The following is a 20,180-nucleotide window of genomic DNA, read 5'->3' on the forward strand; positions in this document are numbered from 1 at the left end:
CATACAGATGTCCAAGTCAGGGAATGCCCCTTAGAACTCTTGCACTTGCTCTGGGGCTTTGTTAAATGACTCCCCTAACTAAGCTGATTTACTAAATCGTTAACTAATTAACTATACTAACAATCTGTTTATATATATATATATATATATATATATATATATATCCTGTCTTATTCTTAGGGCAGTGTCAGTTCATCAGAATGTGACTGGTCTGAGTGTCTGATCTTTATTTTGACCTATGGAGTGTTAGTGCCCATTGTTTTTCAGCAGCAGCAGCAGCAGGCACTGTGTGTCATCCAAGGCCATATTTCTATATGGTAGCTTTGGGGGGAGTGGGCCTCTGGGACCTGCTGGAGGGGATGGGGGGTACCTCAGGTAGTCAGTGTCTGGGCAATGTGAAACCTCTACTGCAACTGAAGTGTGTGTGTGTGTCTGGGGGGGGGGGGGGGGGGGGGCTTTGGAGTCTGGTGCCTTAAGTAGCAAAGACCCTTAATTCAGCACTGGTTTAATGTTTCGAGAAAGGAGTCAAACAATTATTTAATCATTTTCTGAGGTGCAATGAATCATTTCAGTGGGAAAAAACAGTAAAATGATAAACTGACCAATAAGTCTTGGGATCCTTCAAACCAAAAGTTCACATAAATCTTTCAATCTTAGAGAACAGACAAACATGATTCCCATTGGAAAATGTCTTAGCTACTGTAATTAAAGCAGAATGAAAGTGTAACAAAGGAGTAGGTAGAAATTATGTTTTGGGCTTCTGTATCAGCCCAAGGCAACCACAGCCCTTCAGCATTAAAGATCAGTGCCTCCAAAGATGCCCCAGTAGCCCCCCATCTTCTTTTCTGCTGATTCATTGCACAAGCTCTGTGCTGCTGTCACTTACCTGAGCTTAGGGACTGACTCATAATATACTGTATATATAGGATATAAATGTAACTAAACAAGGCTGGTTAGTAATTAATTCAAATTCTCATTACATCGCAGCTTAGAAACCAGTGCAATTAGCATCAAAATCAAATCTACCCTGTAACACTACCTTCTATGACAAGCAAATCTCATTTGCTGCTTGATAATTTGTGACAACCCCTAAGCTTAGCTTTTTTACAGCTGCCCAGAGCTCACTGAGCATGTGCAGTGTCACTGACACTAAATAAAATCCAGAATGGTGACTCCCCTGTGCACAACTTTGAGGCCTTAATCATTACTAGTATAGAGATACTGAACCTTAAAGCTGGTGTAGTAAATTCAGTATATAAAGTACAGCATTGCTACCCATATTTGTTTTGAGGATTTGTTCAAGTTTGGGTTGCCAGCTTTGAAAACTCCAATTTTCAGTGGAAAACTCCAGTATGTACCAGAAGCTCTCCAAAGCAGACCTGGTAGTTGTAACTTATCTTGCTACAATGTATTATCTAATAGTGTTCCTGCTGTGAAATTAGTTAGCTGGGTGGATATACGGATGTTTACATGTTTATTTCTGTAATAAGTATTTTTACATGGACAAACAACAGGAAGATTATTGTATACATAGGAAGCAACATTTGCATTGAACCAGGGTCCCTATTCTACATAGGGTAGATCCTCTTGATCCTATTAAATATAATGCTATGTCTTTCTACATGTCTTTCTTTTGGGTTGCAAAACTTTTTTCCAGATTTGATCTGCCCCCCCACCCCAAAGATTCTACTGATTTAGTAGCATAAAACAACAGTAACAAACCAAACCAAATATTCTTCAGGTCACAAAGTACTGAAAAATCTCCTTTTAAATAACAGAGTCCAAGAGTAGTTTTAAACAATAGCCCTTATGTGCCTGAATGGCAAAAGTTCTATTAAATCATTTATATAAAAACAATAATTGAATGAATATAATGCTTTTAAACCATCATCAATAATATATTCAGTACATAATGATCAATTTGCTTAATATAGTTAGTCTTTTCCAAAGACGCCTAATCTAATCTAACCTCATGTTGGGCTAATTACTAACAAGGTTTCATATGCAATATGCTACGGGTGACAGTCTATTAATATGTGCAGCAAGTAGGATATTATCTCTAACTGGTTACTCGGATTCACAGCTCCACACATTCGATTTGATGCATTCCCGTAATTCATGCCCATGAATCAGTCATGAAGGAATTATGGGCTCATAAATACTAATTCTAAAGTAAATGAAATACTGCTAGGCAATAAAGTAAGGTTGAGCTGCTTATAGAAGATGACATTTTGCAAAGAGATGTTAATCATTTTAATGTACTTAATAATATGCACAATGTATATTCGGCCTGTTTTGTAATAATTGTCATTTGATTAGACTGATCTTTCTGTTTACCTGTGAGTCACGGGTGCTGATACTATAGAACTTATGTTCCAGGTTCTTCCTTGATCCTTGCTTTACTGCATTTTTATTGGCAACATACAGAACAGCAAGCTCAAAGCCACTTGGAAGGGTTGAATTTAAAAGTTAGCAAAACACCCTATAAGTTAACTTTTAGTATGTTATAGAATGCCCTATTCTTAGCAACTTTTCAATTGGTCTTTATTTTTTTAAAGTTTCTAAATTATTTGCTACCCTCTTTTCAGGTCTCAGATAGGGGTCACTGACCCTGCCAAACTATTGCTTTGTGAGGCTACAATTTTATTGTTATAGTTAATTTTTATTACTTAACTTCCTTTTCAGTCTCCCTTCTATTTATATTCTAGTCTTTCATTCATACCACTTCCTGGTTGCTTTGGACCCTAGCAACCAGATAGCTGCTGAAGTTCTAAACTGAAGTGAAGCTTAACAAAAAGCTAAAGGTGAACTACCCCTTTAAAGGGCCAGTAATAAACCTGTAGCCTCTACAGAACTTCACTGAAAATGACAGGTTAAATGGGCGGAGAGGATTCTGCACTGATCATTGTGTGTGTGTGAAATCAGACTGTCCTAGAACTAACCTGGGACCACATTGCTGGATAGACATCCCACCAATCAGATCACAGGGCAACTTGTCAGCTTAAATGATTTTGCCCATATTCTGAATATTGATCTGATAGACCTGTGAACTAGCTGGTCAGCTACATTAAAGTAAGCCATTATGGGCTGTATTAACGAAAGGTTAAAACTTAAAATTTGTGGTATTTTAGACAAATATTAATATTCTCCACTACATGGCCAATTTACTAAAAGGAAATTAACTTTGCAATGGTAAAGTCTCTCTTTGCATTGGTAAAAATTCACATCTTTTCTCCAGATAAAATTTCTTCAGGGAATATTCATCAATTTACTAAGAATACAAGAATGGATTTCGTCCAGGCTGGCAAACTGCCATTATAAAGATATCTTATCTCGTTAACTATGTCACCACCTCCATGTTAATATTCCACATACGTCCTTTCGTATAAATTCCTCTAGACAATTTTCTCTAATACAATTGTATGGAAAAAGAATACAGGTATGGGACCTGTTATCCAGAATGCGCGGGACCTGAGGCTTTCTGGATAAGGGATCTTTCCGTAATTTGGATGTCCATAATTTACAGTAAGTCTGCTAAAAATCATTTAAATCTTGACTAAACTCAATTGGATTGTTTTGCCCCCAGTAAGGAGTAATTATATCTTAGTTGGGATCAGTTTGTTGGCTGATACCCATATGACCTTCGATCCACTATTATACAGCGTTTGCTGAAAAATTCATGATTTCAGTCTGTCACTCATCTGCTGGGTAACAAAAGTGCGAGAAAACCAATCGACACATTGCTATGAAGCAAAGATTATCTAGAAAGGAAGACAGTAAAGATAATCACTTTTACTATTCTGTTCTTTGTGTGACATTTCCCAGGGAATGTTATGCGCATTCTATCTTTCAGTGTCATTATTTGAGACTGGATTTTTTGAGACTGGATATTTAATATATTAAAGGTACAAGCCCTACTGGCACATCATACTTTGACAGGCATAATAAATAGTATAGCCAATCAGAAAAAATAGAAGAAGAGAATGATAAGAGAGGAGAATGCCCTGAAATCTAAAGGCTTGACTATTCCCAGGGCAGAGGAAGTTTTATGGATGTAAAGTAGATCCCTGTCAATTCATATGGAAAAGAGGGCATATTCTTTGCAACAAAACAGAAAACAGAAAGATAAAAAACACCAGAAAGTTAGATGTAACCCTTGAGATGTTGAGGGTACAATAGAGCTCACAACTACAACTCACACACAGGGCAGGGCCTACTGTGAGAAGGCAGCTAAATGGGATAATGAAAATATAAGTTGGTATATTTATTAATGCAGGTGCTTCTTTTTTTTAGCTATTCAGTGGTACATAATGAGTAATATTGTAATATGCCATTGAAGGATGCAATTACATTGAACCATTGTCAGACTGGAGTGTCTGCGGCCCACTGCCCAGTGCAGCCCACTCACTTTAGGGGCCCCCCCACCCCCCCACCCCAGAAGAAACAAATGGTTTGTGTTTTTTATTTATATTTTATGTATACTTTATAATAATTAGGAATAATTTCAATTCACATACCTTTTGCTATACACTTCTCTTGGTAGACTAAATCCAATATCATTCAAAATTTTCAAGTGAGCACTGAAATGCTGAATGTACCTATATCGGTAGAAGGTAAAATCAAGAGAATGCTTAAAGGAACAGTAACACCAAAAAATGAAAGAGCTTTAAAGTATAATGCACTGTTGCCCTGCACTGGTAAAACTGGTGTGTTTGCTACAGTAACACTACTATAATTTATATAATAAGCTGCTGTGTAGCCCCGGGGGCAGCCATTCAAGCTGGAAAAAAGGAGAAAAGGCACAGGTTACATAGCAGATAACAGATAAAACACTATTGTATTCTACAGAACTTATCTGTTATCTGCTATGTAACCTGTGCCTTTTCTCCTTTGAATGGCTGCCCCCATGGCTACATAGCAGCTTATTTATATAAATTATAGTAGACTTTCTGAAGTAAACACACAACTTTTACCAGTGCAGGGCAGCAGCACATTATATTTTAGTTACTTTTATACACTTTCATTTTTTGGTGTTACTGTTCCTTTAAATCTTTTTGAGACGTGATTGTTTAGGACATGAGTACACTCCACGGACCCTACTTACAAGTGATCAGATAAATCAGCAATCCATGGTATTGAATAGAAAAGTCGAAAAGCTGGTACCTAATTGTTCAGTGCCTCCAGCTAATAGGTTCCAAGGCATATATCGCGTGGAGTCCCATTAGTGATATAAATACTAACTCACAAGCATAACAGCACCCAGTTAATATGAAAACACATCTAATACAACATTCAATACCTGCTTTCCAGAGACATGTGTCCTAGCTGGTTAGCTGACACTTTTCCACAAAGTTCCTTCCCAAGAGTCCTTGTACTTCATGGGGTCATTCCTCCTCTGCAATGTACCTTTTTTTGAGGTGAAGAAGCTGCTCCTGTGCCGCACAAGGCCTAGTTTTTGAAGCATTTTCACACAGTTGCTGGTGGTGTGTCCTCTTTTTGGCTCCTCCTGAGTCTTCCTTTTTCCAAGAATACTTTGTGGCTTCCAATATCCTTCCCCTGTCAGTGAGACTGCCTGATATTGTTGCTAGTGAGCAAGCACACCAAGTAGGGCCTGGGTTGTTGGAAAGGTGGCTACAAGATGGTCAGGAAAGGGGATAAATCCCCACAACAGTGATGCAGTTTTATTATTTCTTCTGACATAAATCCCAATTGACCCCACAATTGACGACATTAAGATTATGGTGTGCAAACGTAACCTTCAGTATGCCCTCCTCCTTCTCTTACTCATTTTAATTGAACCCCAAAAATATGCACAGTTGGACATTTTCCCAGTGCTGGACAAAAAATGCAGTTCTGAGGGAAACAAAAAACAAAGTAATAGTTGTTTCAGTTGTTTCTCAAACACAGAATAAGGCTTACATTTGCAATAGCATTTGTCTCGGACTGGGGTATCAGGGGCCCACCGGGGCTGCAAACTGGGGGCTCAGACGCAAGGTCCTGCTCCTTGCTGCCCCCGCGCCGGCACAGCTTTGGATGGGAGGGGGAACGCTGGTGCATGCAGTTCCCAGCCTGGAAAGCAGGAGGAGCGGGCTGGGTTGGCGGAGGCCACTGGGCCCAATAGTACTGGGGCCCACTGAGTTCTTTCCCAGTGTCCCTCTGGCCCAGTCTCACCCTGTCTAGAAGTGGAGGGACCCATTAAAGATAATTTTCCCCTTTGCTGCATGTTTACAACTCTCATTGTAACTAAATATCCAGGGTATAATTTATATAGTAGCCAGAGTAGCATTAATCTTAAAAGAATACCTTGGCAGCTTACTTTCTGCCCCCTGTGATTAATAATCTATTATTATTATTATTATTATTATTATTATTATTATTATTATTATTATTCATGATGATGATGATAATATATTACTATTTTTATAATAACAACAAGAACAACAACAATAATAATAATTTATTATTATTATTATTATTATTATTATTATTATTAAACACAGGGGGCAGAAAGTAAGCTGCAATAATAGTAATAATAATTAATATACACAATAATATTTTATTATATTTATTTATATATAATTGAAGAATATAGCTCACACTAAATCCTTGAAAATACTTAAAAAAATCCCTTTTTGTCAACATTACTCTAAAAGTCTATGGAACTCTAGTGACATTTTTAAACAACTTTAACCCTTTTAGTGCCATGGGACGTAGATTCTACGTCCTGGGTAGCAAAGGACCAAAGTGCCACAGGACGTAGAATCTACGTCCTACAGCACTATCAGGTTTACAAGCGCTGCGCTCGCTTTTAAAGCAGCGCAGCGCTTGTAAACCCTTCACAACCCCCTAGGCAACGAGCAGAGACAGTCATACTCACCGATCCGGTCCCACGATCGCGTCGCCAGCCAATGACAGCAGTGGACACGCGATGATGACGTGTCCACTGCTGTCCCTTTAAATAGCGCCGCCTACTGTCGGCTCCTCATTCCTGCTGCGCACTTCGGACCTGATGGAGCTCCCCTGCTGCCTTCCTGCTGCCTTCCTGCCAGATTGGTCGCCCCTGATCGCCTGCCTGCCTTGGGTAAGCTGAACTACAACTCTCTACCACTGTTTATTTTGCTTATTTCGATCTCAACTGTCTAAAAATTTTTTTTTTTTTTTTTTTCAATTTTTTCTTCTATCTTTGTCATTATTACACTTTTGTACACATACACACTTATTTACAACTTTCCCAAGCACACACAGACACTCACACACACACTTACACTTACACTTTTTTTTTTTTTTTTTTCTATCTTTCTTTTCTTTTCTTTCTTTCTTTGCTTTCTTTGGCAGTCTTTTTTTTACTAAAACTTTATTTCTGATCTTGCTCTATAATTATCTGATTTATTTGGTTGCATTTTAGTGTTTTTTTGGCATTTTCATAATTGATTTCTGTTTTTTATTATTCTATTGCACTGTAACTTTTTTTATTGCTATTGGGTGCTGAATTTGCAGTGACGTTGGTGGATCCAGGGCTCTGACCACCAATTTCATTGCAATTATTGTTCTTCTGTTGGTTTAGGTGGTTTTATTGGATTTTACTGATTTTATGGTGTTTTATCTTTGCATTGTTCTTTATTGTGTGTTTAGTGCCCCCAAAAAGGTTGCTTTTGCAGTGACATTGGTGGATCCAGGGCTCTGACCACCGATTTCATTGCAATTATTGTTCTTTGATTGCTTTTAGTGGTTTTATTCCATTTTAACTTCATTTGATTTCAGTTGTTCTAGAAAGGCTAAGATTGTTCTGGTAGTTTCTATTGCCAAGGGTTAGGCTGATGCCACACATGGCGTAGGGCTGATTTTTTTCAGCAAGTGGAAAAACGCTTGCCGAAAATTCAGCCCTACGCCTGCTACTTGTGCCTGCACCCGAATGAATGGAATACGCTCGGGTGCAGGCACATGTAGCCGATATACGCATGAAAACGCGAGACTTTGCATTCTCACGCGTTTTCATGCGTATATCGGCTACATGTGCCTGCACCCGAGCGTATTCCATTCATTCGGGTGCAGGCAAAAAAAAAAGGGGTGCATAGAGTGCAGCCCCAATATTATGCATTTTCAGGTTTGGCGGCCATGTACTTATGTGCAACCAGACATAGGTATCGTTTTATTCAGGGGAACTTGCAGATTGATGTTTAGTAAGTTTTTGGTAGTTGCCATGGAAATTTTGGAGAGAAATCTAGGTTTGTATCTGGTTTTTCCTTGATTTCTGACCAAAGCGCTGACTTCTGCAAGGGACTGCGGCCACAATTTTCCATGTAGAAAGAGAAGAGTGGTGTCTCTGAATAGCTGAAGGTGTGCACTTTTCGTAAATATATAGTTTGCGGGGGTTATTTCACAGGTATGGGGGTGTTTAGACTAAATAACTGCAGGTAGAGCACATAGAGCACATACCCCCCTTATGCATTGCCCCTGTTTGGGGGCATTTGGTGGCCACGTCTTTATGTGCACCCATACATATGGGGTATCGTTTTATTCAGGGGAACTTGCAAATTGAGGTTTAGTAAGTTTTTGGTAGTTGCCATGGAGATTTTGGGGAGAAATCTAGGTTTTTATCTGGTTCTTCCTTGATTTCTGACCAAAATCTAGGTTTGTATCTGGTTTTTCCTTGATTTCTGACCAAAGCGCTGACTTCTGCGATGGACTGCAGCCACAATTTTCCATGTAGAAAGAGAAGAGTGGCGTCTCTGAATAGCAGAAGGTGTGCACTTTTCGTAAATATATTGATTGTGGGGGTTATCTCACAGGTAGGGGGGGTTAACACTGAAAAGCTGCAGGTAGTGCACATAGAGCGCAGCCCCCAAAATTTCAACTGAAATTGCCCTTATACATTGCCCCTGTTTTGGGGCATTTGGTGGCCACGTCTTTATGTGCACCCCTACATATGGGGTATTGTTTTATTCAGGGGAACTTGCAGATTGATGGTTAGTAAGTTTTTGGTAGTTGCCATGGAGATTTTGGGGAGAAATCTAGGTTTGTATCTGGTTTTTCCTTGATTTCTGACCAAAGCGCTGACTTCTGCAAGGGACTGCGGCCACAATTTTCCATGTAGAAAGAGAAGAGTGGTGTCTCTGAATAGCTGAAGGTGTGCACTTTTCGTAAATATATAGATTGTGGGGGTTATCTCACAGGTAGGGGGGGTTAACACTGAAAAACTGCAGGTAGTGCACATAGAGCGCAGCCCCCAAAATTTCAACTGAAATTGCCCTTATGCATTGCCCCTGTTTTGGGGCATTTGGTGGCCACGTCTTTATGTGCTCCCATACATATGGGGTATCGTTTTATTCAGGGGAACTTGCAGATTGATGGTTAGCAAGTTTTTGGTAGTTGCCATGGAGATTTTGGGGAGAAATCTAGGTTTTTTATCTGGTTTTTCCTTGATTTCTGACCAAAATCTAGGTTTGTATCTGGTTTTTCCTTGATTTCTGACCAAAGCGCTGACTTCTGCAAGGGACTGCAGCCACAATTTTCCATGTAGAAAGAGAAGAGTGGTGTCTCTGAATAGCTGAAGGTGTGCACTTTTCGTAAATATATAGATTGTGGGGGTTATTCCACAGGTAGGGGGGGTTAACACTGAAAAACTGCAGGTAGTGCACATAGAGCGCAGCCCCCAAAATTTCAACTGAAATTGCCCTTATGCATTGCCCCTGTTTTGGGGCATTTGGTGGCCACGTCTTTATGTGCACCCATACATATGGGGTATCGTTTTATTCAGGGGAACTTGCAGATTGATGTTTAGTAAGTTTTTAGTAGTTGCCATGGAGATTTTGGGGAGAAATATAGGTTTGTATCTGGTTTTTCCTTGATTTCTGACCAAAGCGCTGACTACTGCAAGGGACTGCGGCCACAATTTGTCATGTAGAAAGAGAAGAGTGGTGTCTCTGAATAGCTGAAGGTGTGCACTTTTTGTAAATATATAGTTTGCGGGGGTTATTTCACAGGTATGGGGGTGTTTAGACTATATAACTGCAGGTAGAGCACATAGAGCACAGCCCCCCCTTATGTATTGCCCCTGTTTGGGGGCATTTGGTGGCCACGTCTTTATGTGCACCCATACATATGGGGTATCGTTTTATTCAGGGGAACTTGCAGATTGATGGTTAGTAAGTTTTTGGTAGTTGCCATGGAGATTTTGGGGAGAAATCTAGGTTTTTTATCTGGTTTTTCCTTGATTTCTGACCAAAATCTAGGTTTGTATCTGGTTTTTCCTTGATTTCTGACCAAAATCTAGGTTTGTATCTGGTTTTTCCTTGATTTCTGACCAAAGCGCTGACTACTGCAAGGGACTGCGGCCACAATTTGTCATGTAGAAAGAGAAGAGTGGTGTCTCTGAATAGCTGAAGGTGTGCACTTTTTGTAAATATATAGTTTGCGGGGGTTATTTCACAGGTATGGGGGTGTTTAGACTATATAACTGCAGGTAGAGCACATAGAGCACAGCCCCCCCTTATGCATTGCCCCTGTTTGGTGGCCACGTCTTTATGTGCACCCATACATATGGGGTATCGTTTTATTCAGGGGAACTTGCAGATTGATGTTTAGTAAGTTTTTGGTAGTTGCCATGGAGATTTTGGGGAGAAATCTAGGTTTGTATCTGGTTTTTCCTTGATTTCTGACCAAAGCGCTGACTTCTGCAAGGGACTGGGGCCACAATTTTTCATGTAGAAAGAGAAGAGTGGTGTCTCTGAATAGCTGAAGGTGTGCACTTTTTGGAAATATATAGTTTGCGGGGGTTATTTCACAGGTATGGGGGTGTTTAGACTATATAACTGCAGGTAGAGCACATAGAGCACAGCCCCCCCTTATGCATTGCCCCTGTTTGGGGGCATTTGGTGGCCACGTCTTTATGTGCACCCATACATATGGGGTATCGTTTTATTCAGGGGAACTTGCAGATTGATGTTTAGTAAGTTTTTGGTAGTTGCCATGGAGATTTTGGGGAGAAATCTAGGTTTGTATCTGGTTTTTCCTTGATTTCTGACCAAAGCGCTGACTTCTGCAAGGGACTGCGGCCACAATTTTCCATGTAGAAAGAGAAGAGTGGTGTCTCTGAATAGCTGAAGGTGTGCACTTTTCGTAAATATATAGATTTTGGGGGTTATTTCACAGGTAGGGGGGGTTAACACTGAAAAACTGCAGGTAGTGCACATAGAGCGTAGCCCCCAAAATTTCAACTGAAATTGCCCTTATGCATTGCCCCTGTTTTGGGGCATTTGGTGGCCACGTCTTTATGTGCTCCCATACATATGGGGTATCGTTTTACTCAGGGGAACTTGCAGATTGATTGTTAGTAAGATTTTGGTAGTTGCCATGGAGATTTTGGGGAGAAATCTAGGTTTGTATCTGGTTTTTCCTTGATTTCTGACCAAAGCGCTGACTTCTGCAAGGGACTGCGGCCACAATTTTCCATGTAGAAAGAGAAGAGTGGCGTCTCTGAATAGCTGAAGGTGTGCACTGTTTGTAAATATATAGATTGTGGGGGTTATCTCACAGGTAGGGGGGGTTAACACTGAAAAACTGCAGGTAGAGCACATAGAGCGCAGCCCCCAAAATTTCAACTGAAATTGCCCTTATGCATTGCCCCTGTTTTGGGGCATTTGGTGGCCACGTCTTTATGTGCACCCATACATATGGGGTATCGTTTTATTCAGGGGAACTTGCAAATTGAGGTTTAGTAAGTTTTTGGTAGTTGCCATGGAGATTTTGGGGAGAAATCTAGGTTTTTTATCTGGTTTTTCCTTGATTTCTGACCAAAATCTAGGTTTGTATCTGGTTTTTCCTTGATTTCTGACCAAAGCGCTGACTTCTGCAAGGGACTGCAGCCACAATTTTCCATGTAGAAAGAGAAGAGTGGTGTCTCTGAATAGCTGAAGGTGTGCACTTTTCGTAAATATATAGATTTTGGGGGTTATTTCACAGGTAGGGGGGGTTAACACTGAAAAACTGCAGGTAGTGCACATAGAGCGCAGCCCCCAAAATTTCAACTGAAATTGCCCTTATGCATTGCCCCTGTTTTGGGGCATTTGGTGGCCACGTCTTTATGTGCACCCATACATATGGGGTATCGTTTTATTCAGGGGAACTTGCAGATTGATGGTTAGTAAGATTTCGGTAGTTGCCATGGGGATTTTGGGGAGAAATCTAGGTTTGTATCTGGTTTTTCCTTGATTTCTGACCAAAGCGCTGACTTCTGCAAGGGACTGCGGCCACAATTTTCCATGTAGAAAGAGAAGAGTGGTGTCTCTGAATAGCTGAAGGTGTGCACTTTTCGTAAATATATAGATTGTGGGGGTTATCTCACAGGTAGGGGGGGTTAACACTGAAAAACTGCAGGTAGTGCACATAGAGCGCAGCCCCCAAAATTTCAACTGAAATTGCCCTTATGCATTGCCCCTGTTTGGGGGCATTTGGTGGCCACGTCTTTATGTGCACCCATACATATGGGGTATCGTTTTATTCAGGGGAACTTGCAGATTGATGTTTAGTAAGTTTTTGGTAGTTGCCATGGAGATTTTGGGGAGAAATCTAGGTTTGTATCTGTTTTTTTCCTTGATTTCTGACCAAAGCGCTGACTTCTGCAAGGGACTGCATCCACAATTTTCCATGTAGAAAGAGAAGAGTGGTGTCTCTGAATAGCTGAAGGTGTGCACTTTTCAGAAATATATAGTTTGTGGGGGTTATTTCACAGGTAGGGGGGGTTAACACTGAAAAACTGCAGGTAGTGCACATAGAGCGCAGCCCCCAAATTTTTAGCTGTAATTGCCTTTATGCATTGCCCCTGCTTTGGAGTGTTTGGTGCCCATGTCTTTATGTGCACCCATACATATGGGGCATCATTTTATTCAGGAGAAGTTTGTCTTTCAAATTTGCCTTTGTTAGAAAATTTTTATGAGATTTTTTTTTGTCAAATCCACATTTGATCATGTGTCCAAGTTTACGTTTTAGAAAAAAAAAAAAATGTCAAAAAAAGCTCCAAATTGCACAATGCACTGACAAAAAGTATTTGGCTTTTGAGAGAAAACTACATTGCACCTAGAAACCTGAAGGTCTGTAGTTTCTAAAGATACCGAACATGAGGGGATATTTTAGATTTACATATAAGTTATGCTGCATCAACTGTTACAAGCGCTTTTCCGCTTTGTTCTGGTGTGATATTGTACTAAGTATTGCTTTAGTTTGGGGGTTACTTCTGGACAGGAACTGTGGGGTACCACCACATATTTGGTATCGTTGGACTTGGGAGTATCAGGGCTTTTACAAACGACAAAAAAAAGTGTGTAAAATTAACTTTTCTATGGAAAAAAACCTCAAAATATACAGAAATTTTTCATAATTTTTTTTTTTTTTTACATATTTCACCCAAAATACACATCATATCTCCAGAAAAGTTATAAAATTTGATATGTATGTCGAAGCCCAATTAGTGACGAAAAAAACGATATATAATTTCCCTAGTTTCATGGAGGTTTTCCTACCAAAAAACATTGTTAAAGTGAATGAGTACAAAATGCTTAAAAAACGTCTGGCACTGGGGGGAACCGAAATGACGAATTCGGCTGGCACTTAAAGGGTTAATGCAGATTATTAACATTTTGGTACTGTTCTTATACTATTTCTATGTACATATTGATGTAGATAACCCTGCAGCACTGAGCTTCTCTAGGCGCTTGTAATGTGTGGAAGCATCATCCTCAAACTAAAGTACCAAACGCACTATATTTTGTATTTTTAATGTATTGTACTCATTTTTATGTGACAAAATCCACATTGGTTGGTTCCATTATTACCCCCAACTTTAGTCAGGAAAGGCGGTAATAAGTTACGATCAAAAGCCACTCCTACTCTGCCCCGCAGTGTTCCAAAGCTCAGCCAATGGGTATGAAGCTGCAGGTAGAATGAGTTTTGCCTCACTCGCAGCAGTAGAAATAGGAAGATTGCTAAAGGAGAGGGGAAATTATAATACACTTTTCCTTCAAAAGTCAACGAAAAAGGCAAAGCAGAACTGAAACGATTCAACACAACAAAATTAAATTAGAATTCAAAAAATGCATAGAACATTTCTATTCTTTGAAGCACAGAGAGGAAACTGATGGAAAATAATTGTCCTCTTAAAATGTTATTTTTACAGAGAGAGCTCCCAGAAAACACCGTCAGTATCTCAGTAACCCTCTGCTCCTGCTCCTCTTAAATATAAAGCCATTTCTATGTGCTTTAGATGGAATTTATGGATCGGCTTTGTAACATCAGAGAATATTTATATTACTTTTTCACCTCTTTAATGGAGATAATATATTGAAACTACATATTTTAAAGTGCTTGGGAAGGTAATTACCCTTTGGTATAATATTACTCCAGGAAAAGCGTCACAGCTACTAATCTCTTCCCATTGTTGTAATTTGCATGTTCCAAGGAAAAACCCAAGTGAATTCTGACTTCCAAATAGTCAAACAGCAGTCACGTGTGGGAGCTTTAAACTCAGCGCATCCCACTCATTATAATAATTACATTAGCTATTACTTCTTCAATGTAAATATTTTGTCAAAATGTACTTTATATATTATTCTTAGACCCATAGTAAAGTATGCTTTAAGCTTGAGATAGAAAGATAGATATCTTTTTAGTTTTTAGTTTGAGATAGATAGACAGATAGATAGATAGATGATAGATAGATTGATAGATAGATGGTAGATAGATAGATTGATAGATAGATAGATAGATAACAGATAGATAATAGATAGATAGATAGGTAGATAGATAGATAGATAGATAGATAGATAGATGATAGAGCGATAGATAGATAGATAGATAGATAGATTGATAGATAGATGATATATAGATAGATAGATTGATAGATAGTTGGTAGATAGATAGATGATAGATTGATAGATAGATTGATGACAGATAGATAGATAATTGATAGATAGATGATAGATAGATATCTGTCTATCTATCTATCTATCTATCAGCAGTAGGCCTCTGAAATTTCGCTAGAATGTTATGGTATCAGATTCAATCAATACTGTGACGCTGGAATCTTATGATTTTGCGGAGTTGAAATAAATGCTATGCAACCCCCAGCACATATTTACACACCTTAGGGACTATATCATGACTAGTTCCAACTGCTAACAAACTCCCAGAACAAACCCCTGCCAGGTTCACCTCCCACAGGCAGCATAGGGCAGGCAGAGTCTGGCACACACAGGCAGCATAGGGCAGGCAGAGTATGGCACACACAGGCAGCATAGGGCAGGCAGAGTATGGCACACACAGGCAGCATAGGGCAGGCAGAGTATGGCACACACAGGCAGCATAGGGCAGGCAGAGTATGGCACACACAGGCAGCTTAGGGCAGGCAGAGTATGGCACACACAGGCAGGCACTGCTCCTACAGTCTGTCTGAGGTGTGAACAGGTGAACAATGTGGGGGCTTACAGTCTGAGGTGTGCAGGGGGTGAACAATGTAGTGATTAAAAGGTGTGAACAGTACAGGGAATTACATGTTTAAACAATACAGGGGGTTTAAAGCCTGAATCTGAGGTGAGAACCATGCAGGGGGCCAGTTAATCTCAGCACTGATACCATTTAAAGCTTACACAAAGGTAAGCAGTTGCATCAGCCAGATGGGTGCAGTTGGACAGCACTGGTTTAGATGTTGAGAGCATCACCTGTGTTAGACTTATATTTATATTAGAATTATAGTTAGCCAATAAGGGTATCACCTTTATACCACTTTTGTTGATTTTAAAAGTTCTAATTTCAACTGGCTAGCATGGTACAAAAAACTTAAGGACATGTAAAGGTAAACAAAGGTCTGGGACCAGATGGAAATTATCCCAGGGTACTAAAAGAGCTTAGCACTGTAATTACCAAACCTTACTTAATTCTTCAGGATTCCTTGAGGTCTGGCCTTGAGAGATTTGTGGTGCTGCTATTTAAAAAGGGATTCTGTTCTTAGCCTGAAAACCATAGACCTGTTAGTTTGACACCAGTCTTTGGAAAGCTTTTAGAAGGAGTAAATAAGGGATGAAATACATTAAAAATTACAGTACTATGAGTTTGTGCCAGCATGGTTTTATGCAAAATAGACATGCCAGTAAGATCACTGCAGAAAATGGACAATAAACACATTAATCTCAGACATGCACATAAGATCACTGCAGAAAATAAAGAAGAAAAATAACCCCAGACAAGCCAGCAAGATCACTGCAGACACATTAACCAAAGGCATACTAATAAGAACACTGCAGGAAATGGGCAATCAATACATTAACCCCAGACATGCCAGTAAAATCCATGCAGAAAAGGATCTAATTGAAAACATTACCTAACCCACTCTTACAGAAGCAGAATTTCACCTACTTTTTTTCTTTTTCAGCACTCACATGCTCCATAAGCAAAAAAAAAAAACAAATTAAAGATGACCATGCATTTCATAGTAGAACACACAGACTAATAAAAAACATTAATCTCAGACATGCACATAAGATCACTGCAGAAAATAAGGAAAAAAAAAATAACCCCAGACAAGTCAGCCAGATCACTGCAGAAAATAGCTAATAGACACATTAACCAAAGGCATACTAATAAGAACACTGCAGGAAATGGGCAATCAATACATTAACCCCAGACATGCCAGTAAAATCTATGCAGAAAAGGGAAAATAAGCACAGTAACCCCTAAACATGCTAGTAAAATCAGTGCAAAAAAGGATCTAATTGAAAACATTACCTAACCCACTCTTACAGAAGCAGAATTTCAGCTACTTTTCTTCTTTTTCAGCACTCACATGCTCCATAAGCAAAAAAAAAAAAACAAATTAAAGATGACCATGCATTTCATAGTAGAACACACAGACATTTTTAACATTTTCCAACTCCTTCTAAAGATGTTTTTTGGTCCCACAGTCGGCAGAGCAGTGTGACAGGATTGCAGTGATGGTTGAGGGGAATAGCAGGACTACAAGTGGGCAACAATGCCCAGCAGGGAGGGAAGTGGGCAACAATGCCCAGCAGGGAGGGAAGTGGGCAGCAATGCCCAGCAGGGAGGGAAGTGGGCAACAATGCCCAGCAGGGAGGGAAGTGGGCTGTGAGCAGGGCCCAACAGGATTTTTCCCAATATCTCAGCAGACCAGGCCAGTCCTGCCCATAATTTGGATAGCATGTATGGTGATATTGTCAGTCTATTCTGTATATTAAATTGCCATTCTTATTTCCCCAATATCAGCCACGCTAACATCTATAGTGTGAATATGCGTCTCCTTCTGAGTACAGAAAGATAAAAGCCACTTCTACACAGGGATATTAACTAACCAACTATGTAAATATGTCATTCAAAATGCAGACAGGCTTACAGTCAGGGACATACTCGATTCTACTTTAAACCCGTTAGTGCTTCTCGTTTATGTTAATATCTCAGTCAGTTTTCCGCACATACTTACCATTACCAACATTTTAAAATATTAGTTTCATTATCTGAATGTTCCAGCGAATGGTCTCTTTTCCCAGAGTACTCCTAAAATTACTTTTGCTTAAGCTTTTCAGCTGCTGTTGCTAAAATCCTTGGCATATCCATGAATTTGATTTGATTAGATAAATATAATTTTTGCTTTGAACACAAATAATGTTTTTCTAAATATAATTTAGTATTTTACATGAATATCAAAACTACCTAAACCTAAGCTAAACAAACTTTATCCCTTCTTCACAATGCATTTTTCTTTATTACTAGACCTTTTATCTCAAGTCAATAAGGCTCTGCCACAGCATGGGGAAAGGCTGGTCCTTTAATAATAATAATAATAATTCAAACATACTGACTTTACAAACTGTATGTCTCTACATGGCACAGATTACTTAACTGGGCACAAATGCATAAAAAGGCATTTTAGTGTTTGCAGCATCACCACAGCAACACATGGGAGACAAAACACCACATTTGTAATTGCCCTTAAGGGTAGTAAACTACATTACCAGCACTATGCTACAAAGACTGAACTTGGTCAAAGGGCTCCCAAAATGATGAGACACTAATGTGCCATGTTTACGTTTTACCATCCTAGCTTATGCTATAATGTCACCTGTATGAAAAACAGAAATGGCATATTTCCATAGAGAAAGTTCATAATTATAATATAGTTAACTTACTTTTGTTCCTGAGCTTGCAGTTGAATATCAAAAGCAAACTAACTAACCAGTTATGTCCCATGTGGCCCCCTTTCAGGTCACCGAAGGACTAACAGGTTAGAGAGATGCAAAGGAGGAAGGTGTTTCTGACTGTAATGCTAGATATCTGCTTACTTCAGGCTTCACAAGATTGCAGAGAAGGGGTAATTCTGGAATCATAATGTTATATCTATCACCCCATCTTGCTCTGAGTGGCTAGATATGCCATATTTCATATACTGAACTTATTGCACCAACCTAAAGGTTCAGCATCTCTATAACAGTAATTATCCTGGCATTCAAAGTAATGCACAGGAGTGTCAGTGACACTGCACATGCTCAGTGTGCTCTGGGCAGCTGTCAAGAAACTAAGCTTAGGGGTTGCTGCAATTCATTGATGCTAGAGGGCTGATTAGTAAATAATTCAAATCATTAGTACATGGTAGCTCTGAAACGTGAAAAGTGCAATTTACATCAGACTTTAATAAGATTTACATCAGACTTTTATAACTATATTCTATATAAACAGTATATTGAGCATTGTTCCCTAAACTTAATAAAGGTGCCCATACATGCACTGATATTACCATACAAAACAAGGTTTTGTATGTTATTCAGTGCGCATATGGTGGATTAATGAGACGATATAGCAAACACCTTGGATATCGGTCGTCTCGTTGATCGGGACAGAAAATTTTGATCAGACGCCATTAAAGCACCCAAGCAATTGTCAGATACGGGTAGAATTCCTATTGTTTCTACCTCCATATCTGACGATTCAGCTATGAACGTTAGTGGAGGGTATGAGCAATCTCTCAAAGATCATAATTGTAATGTGTATGGCCACCTTAAGTCACAGCAGCCCAGAGCATGTGCAGTGAATCAGCAGAAAAGAACATGGAGAGCATGTTCAGAGACACAGATCTTCCCTACTACAGGGTTGTGGTTGCCTGGAACCATAAAACATGATGTAAAACATTTCTGTCTTACTTCTTTGGTTAGTTTAGCTTTACTTTAAATGAGGCCATTCTAAATTCTAGTTCTAACTGCGCTCACTCAGTTTTTGTGCCTTAACTGGGTGTCAGATTATTTTATCAAATGATTCCTTTTGTGTGTTTTTTAACAGTCTTTAGTGGTTTTTTAATCATTGAATTGAAAGGCGCGCTTAGGAAATTGTTTGCCCACTGGTTTGGCAACTCAACAATGTAAACAGTGAACTGAACTGACCCCTGGCATCTATTGGGCTGCTGTGTTAAATGAATGCCATCTATGAGTGACTTCTCTGACATCTTTGCTAGGATGCGCGTGCCAAGGGAAGATTTTTTTGGAAACAAACAAAACGAAAGCTGACTGGAATGTTTAGGTGTATGAGTTAAATATTTCTGTAAAAAGCTTGAAAGCTTGTTTTGGCCGATAACAGATTACTGTGTGGGATTCAGTTGTGCAACATCCAGGTAGCATGGCACTGCATGAAAGAAGAGGATAGGTTCCTTGGCTGTGCTTTATTCATAATTATTGGTATCAGGCTACAGAAAAAGCATCTTTTTTATGAGATAAAAAAAGCACATAGGAAATAAAAATATGTAATAAAACATACCTGTGGTCATTGCTTTAGCATGTATTACAGAAACATTACAGCACTGCCTTCTACAATGTCAGAAAATGTATCGGGTCCAGTTTTTAGCCTGTTGGTGGCCCCTTGTTCTTGTTCACAATGATGGACGTGGGCCCTGCTGTGTGTCAATTGGCAGCACATTTGCACCTAAAGTATTGGGTGCAGACATCACTGGCATGGGGAACATCAGAAAGGATGCTTTAAGGATTTCTATGCAATTGTGTCTGATTTGCAATTAATTCGACACACATCGGCAGGTATCCCCATGTAAAAAACAGCGTACTTATCAAGCTTTGTAATGGTTCTCGGCGACTGCATACCTCTGTGTATATCTCTGCCGTAATTGTAAGCAGACACTT

The sequence above is a fragment of the Xenopus tropicalis genome, chromosome 7 (assembly GCF_000004195.4).
Source record: "Xenopus tropicalis strain Nigerian chromosome 7, UCB_Xtro_10.0, whole genome shotgun sequence".
Classification (NCBI taxonomy): Eukaryota; Metazoa; Chordata; class Amphibia; order Anura; family Pipidae; genus Xenopus; species Xenopus tropicalis.